At 49.1% G+C, this 5,731-nt stretch overlaps 1 protein-coding gene across 2 annotated transcripts in view; it reads left to right on the top strand.

The window, feature by feature from the left end:
* The first annotated feature begins 3,759 nt into the window (after window positions 1–3,759).
* The window catches only part of Rap1gap2 (RAP1 GTPase activating protein 2), a 217,902-nt gene continuing 215,930 nt past the window's right edge, over window positions 3,760–5,731 (top strand). For both annotated transcript variants that reach the window (XM_036195866.1, XM_036195865.1), the window contains exon 1: window positions 3,760–3,871. The gene's annotated coding sequence lies outside the window, so the exon portion shown is untranslated. The remainder of the gene's footprint in view (window positions 3,872–5,731) is intronic.

The raw sequence follows: 5,731 nt of genomic DNA, 5'->3' as shown, positions 1-5,731 counted from the left end.
AGATAAGGGGGAAGGGAGGGACCTGGGGCGCGCGGGGAGGGGCCGTGGGCGGGGCGGGGGGAGGGGAAGCTGGAGGCTGGGGCGGGGGAGGGGGAACCCCGGCACCTCGGGGGAGCCCCGGGAGCCGGGCCTCCGCACCCTGCGGGCAGCCGAATCCTCTGAGCAGCCCCTGGCTGGGAGCTGAGGAGGGAACCGGGACACCGCAGGCGACTAGGCGAGCGGGGACGCGGCGACTGATCAGCACCGCGGACAGCGCCCAGGCCCGCAGGCCGGGATCCGCTCCGCCCCTCTAGGAGAGGCAGCCTCCTAGGAAAAGGCTAAGATACCCGCGAGCAGCTAGCGGGCGAATCTGGAAATCTGCTCCTGGTCTAGGCGGCAGCAAGGCTGTGCTAGACCTCTCGCTAGTTTTGTGACCTTGGATGAGTCACCTCACCTCCTATATGATGGTACCCAGAACCAAGAGGAGATCCTTTATAAACTCCAAAGTCCCTAAAATGTGCCAGGAGTTGATGTTGAGCCGTTTTTTGTTTTGTTTTGTTTTTCGGTAAATAGGAGGTTTCTAGAGTTACTCTGCTCGCCTTATAGTCCTGGCTCCATCAGCATCTTTTTCTTCCCGGTGATGGTCTTTGGGTTGTTTCGAGAATTGAATGGGTTAATACCTGTACAATGCTTACTACAGGGGTGAGGGATCATTAGACATCTGTATGCACGATGGTGGGTGGCAAGAAATCAGGTGCTCTGAGTGAGTGGCAGGAAGCTCCAGGCTCTCAGTGGCAACTCATTTCCCTCACTACCTTGTCACACTGAAGGTGATGGTTTCAGGGACTTGGACCAAAAGACTGATCTGGATTTCCTCACTCCATTGCAAGCCAAATATTAGCTTTCTTTTTGAGCCAAATTTCCAGAAGGACTTAAATTTTTGTTTTGTTTTGACAAAATCTCACTATGTAGCTCTGTTGCAGGAATCTTAAAAGTTCTTACTAATAAAATCAAACCTGAGACCAGTTATTGGGGTGAATGCTGGAAGATTAGAGAAGCAAAACAAGCCACAGCTACCTCACCTTGCCAGTTCCTCAGCTGATCCTGTTTCCTCAGACTGGAAGCCTCTGAGTCCTCATCCAGAATGAATCTCAACTGAACTGCTGCTCGAAAGCCTGAAAGCTTAACCAGCCAAATGCTTCTAGTTCCTGGTCTTCACACCTTATATACCTTTCTGCTATCTGCCATCAGTCCCTGGGATTAAAGGCTTGTGTAACCTCGCCTGGCTGTTTCCAATGTGGCTTTGAACTCACAGAGATCCAGAGGGATTTCTGCCTCTGGAATGCTAGGATTAAAGGCGTGAGTGCCACCATTTTCTAGCCTCTGTATCTAGTGGCTGTCCTGTTCTCTGACCCCAGATAAGTTTATTAGGGTGCACAATATTTTGGGAAACATAATGTCACCACATAGCTCTAGCTGGGTTGGAACTTTCTTGCTTTGTAGACCAGGATGGCCTTGAACTCACATAGATACTCATGCCTCTGCTTCCTGAGCTATGCACCACCATGCCCAGATTTCTTCTTTCCCTCTTATTCCTTTTCCTCCCTCCCTCTCTCCCTCCCTCCCTCCCTCCCTCCCTCCATCCCTTCCTTCCTTCCTTCCTTCCTCCTCCTCTTCCTTCTTTTTTTTTTTTTTAAGACAGGGTTTCTATGTGTAGCCCTGGTTGTCTTGGAATTTACTATGCAGACCAGACTGGCCTGGAACCTGGAGATCTGCCTGCCTCTGCCTTCCCAGTGCTGGAATTAAAAGCATGTGCCACCACCACCTGGCCTTCCTTTTCTTTTAAATAAGGTCTTGCTCTACCACTGGGTACAAACTGACTTCGAACTCACTGTTTAGCTTGGACTGGCCTTAAACTCCCAATTCTGGCTTAGCATCTGGAGTGTTGGGATCACCTGCATACACTACCACACCCAGCTCTCTTGTAAATCTCTGAGACTTAACTGCACTTGGATGTCAATGAATAAAAACTTTAGCTTCTCTTGGCTGATTCTAAGCCTCAAAGAGTTGAAAGACTTCACTGTTTTGACTGGCAGTTGGTATTTGATAGGTGCTCATGTCTTGTTCTAAGCCCTGTATGAGCTCCAGCTTGTATTCTGCTGTAGGCTGGTCTTCTTCATCCTGCCCAAGAAAATCCCAGGATGAAAGGCAAATCTCTTCTCTTTTACAGGATCATTCTATATAGCTTTGGCTAGCCTGAACTCAGTATTTGATGGAGCTAACCTTGAATTTGTGGTGATCCTCCTGCCTCTGCCTCCTAAGTGCTGGGATTACAGGTATACAGTACTATGCTTGGATCCTGATATCTTTATTTTTGGATACACAGCAGAATTAGTTTTAGGCCATCTGCAAAGCCCCCCTGCATGCCAACTGCCATCTGACATAATGTGGCTTATTTTTCTTTCCTTCCAAGCTCTCACCACTGTGTGACATATCTAATTGGTCTGTTTGTCCTTGTCTTTGTCCCCTACTGCATTGTAAGCTCCCTGGGGTGGAGGGCAGCGACCTCTCCACCTTTCCTTACTGAAAGGCCTAGGGAGTAAGAAACTATGTCTGCTTTTCCATCCTCTAAAACAGTGGTTCTCAACATATGGATCATCATCCCTCCAGGGGGTTAAACGCCCCTTTCACAGGGGTCACCTAAGACCATTGGAAAACACTGATATTTACATTGTGATTCATAACAGTAGCAAAATTATAGTTATGAAGTAGCAAGGAAAGTAATTTTATGGTTGTGGGTCACCACAACAGGAGGAACTGTATTAAAGGTTCGAAGCACTAGGAAGGTTGAGAACCACTGGTCTAAGCATTGAATTAGTGAATGAATGCATGATTCTACTAGGAAGGGTTGGCCAGAGCAGGAGAAGGACTGTCTTCCCTTTGTGTTCACTTTGCTCAGCCCAGCTTCTCTGATCCTTCCAGGGGCCAGCTGGGACTCTGTGAGAGTACCGTAAGGGTGCAGAGGATTTGATTCAGATACTGAGTCTCGAGTCACACTCCAGGTAGTCCTTCCGGTGGAGATGAGAAAGGCCAGTGTCAGGCTGGGGAGATGGCTCAGTGGGTAACGTGCTTTCTGCACAAGTACCTGAGTTTGGACCCCCAGTGCATCTGTAACCCCAGGGCTGGAGGATGTGGAGACAGGTGGGATCCTTAGGAGGAGTGGTGGTGGGCCTCTTGGACCAGCCAGACTAGCCAATCAGTAGGCTCCAGGTTAAGCAAGAGATACTGTTTCAAAAAATAAGGTCGAGAGTGATAGATGACATATAACATTGGTCTCCACATGTGCCTGTGTAGGTGAGTACATACACATGCACAGTGCATGTGCTCGGACACACGCGCGCGCACACGCACACACACACACACACACACACACACACACACACACGCACACACCCCATTGTCTTAGCCCTGTTGGGATTACAGGATAGACATTTTCCTGATGCTTGATATCTGGTTACATACTTCCAGTGACAGGAAACTCATCACCTGCAAGTGACTCTTCTCCATTCCGAGCAGCCAACTTCTAGAAAGCTTTCCTACCGACTGATTTGCAACTTGCTCCTCATAGCCGCTTCCTCACCAGAGTCATTTTAGGGTGGCCTGTGCAGATGGGGCTACTCTGGCAGATGAGCAGGGCAATGTGTAGTTGTGTAGGTGTACTTGTCTAAAGGAGCAAGCTCCGCAGAGCCTCCTAACTCACCCGTCCTTTCCACAGGTACATGCAGGAAGGGCGATTCCGAACGGAAGAGAGAACGCTGACAGCCTTTCAGTGGCTCTATAGCCCCCAGCAACACAGAATCCTCAGCAGGGCTGACCTTGCGTCCCCTTCCAGGTAAAGGAAGCTCCTACCAGTTGCCTCTTCCTCTCCCCATCCCTTAACCCCTCCCAGGATCTTACTATGTAGCCCTGGTTAGCCTGAAACTTGCTATGTAGATTAAGCTGGCCTTGAACTCACAGAGATCTGCTTGCCTTTGTCTCCCGAGTGCTGGGATTAAAGGCGTGCGCCTTTACATTAGCCCTCCCCTCATTCTTCAGGTGGGTCCAGGCTTCTTGCCTCTACAGCTAGCCCACACTAGTTCATAACTCCATGATGGTGGGGACTCCTGGGGTCCTGGGAAGAGTTTATCAGTTGTGGTGATGCACAGAGTGAGTGGAGTTAACTCACAGCTCCTGCTTTCTCCTCTGTAAAGTGGGTCTGCATGCCTTTTCCCTCTCTTCAGGACATCGTGAGTCTTGAGAACGTGGTGTCTGTGGAGATTTCTCAGGCTTGGACATGAACTGGTTCTTTAAAAGGGAGGATGTGGTTGGCAGAGCAACGCAGTGGGTAAAAGTGCTTGTCAGGTCAGGCAAGGCTGAGGACCGGAGTGGGAGCTCTGAACCCCTGGGTGGGAGGAGCTAACTGACTCTGGAGGGTTGTCCTGTGATCTCCACATGCACATGCCTGCATACACGTACAGCTCAGAGAGACTCTGTCTCAAAATAAAAAGTAAAGGGATGGCGAGGTAACTCCTTGGTTAAGAGCGAGTGCTGCTCTTCCAGAGGACATGAATGTTCACAGTTCCCACATTGGGTGTCTCACACTGTCTGTAACTCCAGCTCTGTGAGGATGCTATGCCTCTAGTCCCCTCAGGCAACAGTGTGTGCATGCGCGCACACGAATAAATCTAATTTTTTAAAAGATTTATTTATTTATCTACTTTCTCTATATAGGTGTCTTGTTTGCATATATGTCTGCACACCAGTAGAGGGCATCAGATTCCATGGGATTACAATTAGTTATAGATGGTTGTGAGGTGATATGTGGGTGCTGGGAATTGAACTCAGGACCTCTGGAGGAGCAGCTGGTGCTCTGAACCACTGAATCATCCCTCCAGCCTCCAAAACAAATCTTTAGAAAAGTAAAAATAGGGCTGGAGAGATGGCTCCATGTTTAAGAGCAGACTACTCTTCCAGGGACCCAGGTTCAAGTCTCAGCACCCACATGGCAGATGACAACCACCTGTAACTCCAGATTCAGGGTATCTGATGCTTTTTTTGGGGGGGGCATCTGTGGTCACCAGGCAATCATGTGGTGCACAGACATTCATTCAGGCAACATACACACACACACACACACACAGACACACAGACACAGACATAGACACACACACACACACACACACACACACACACACACACACACATACACACACACACCAGCCCCTTCCCTGAAATCCAAGAGCATGATTGTGGCTGCTTACAAAGAGAGAGGCTGCCCTGAGAACTGTCATTCTAGTGAGATGTGGTCATGAAGGACACACAGTGATTTAGTTTTAGGCCATCTGCAAAGCCCCCCTACATGCCAACTGCCATCTGACATAATGTGGCTTATTTTTCTTTCCTTCCAAGCTCTCACCACTGTGTGACATGTCTAATTGGTCTGTTTGTCCTTGTCTTTGTCCCCTACTGCATTGTAAGCTCCCTGGGGTGGAGGGCAGCGACCTTTCTACCTTATCCTCCTCTGTATCTTAGTACCATAAGTGGTCCAGGAAAGAGTTCATTCAACAACCAGTGAGTGACTCACACATGAACATAATATATTGCTTCTGAACTCACTGGGAATCTGCAAGAGGCTAACTTTGAGACTAAGAAGGGATCCCAAAACTGTTAGGTAGGGAGCTGAAAGATGGGCTTCCTGCCAGGCGGTCTGAGG

This window comes from Onychomys torridus, chromosome 8, assembly GCF_903995425.1.
Source record: "Onychomys torridus chromosome 8, mOncTor1.1, whole genome shotgun sequence".
Classification (NCBI taxonomy): domain Eukaryota; kingdom Metazoa; phylum Chordata; class Mammalia; order Rodentia; family Cricetidae; genus Onychomys; species Onychomys torridus.
This window is presented reverse-complemented; position numbering and strand designations above follow the sequence as displayed.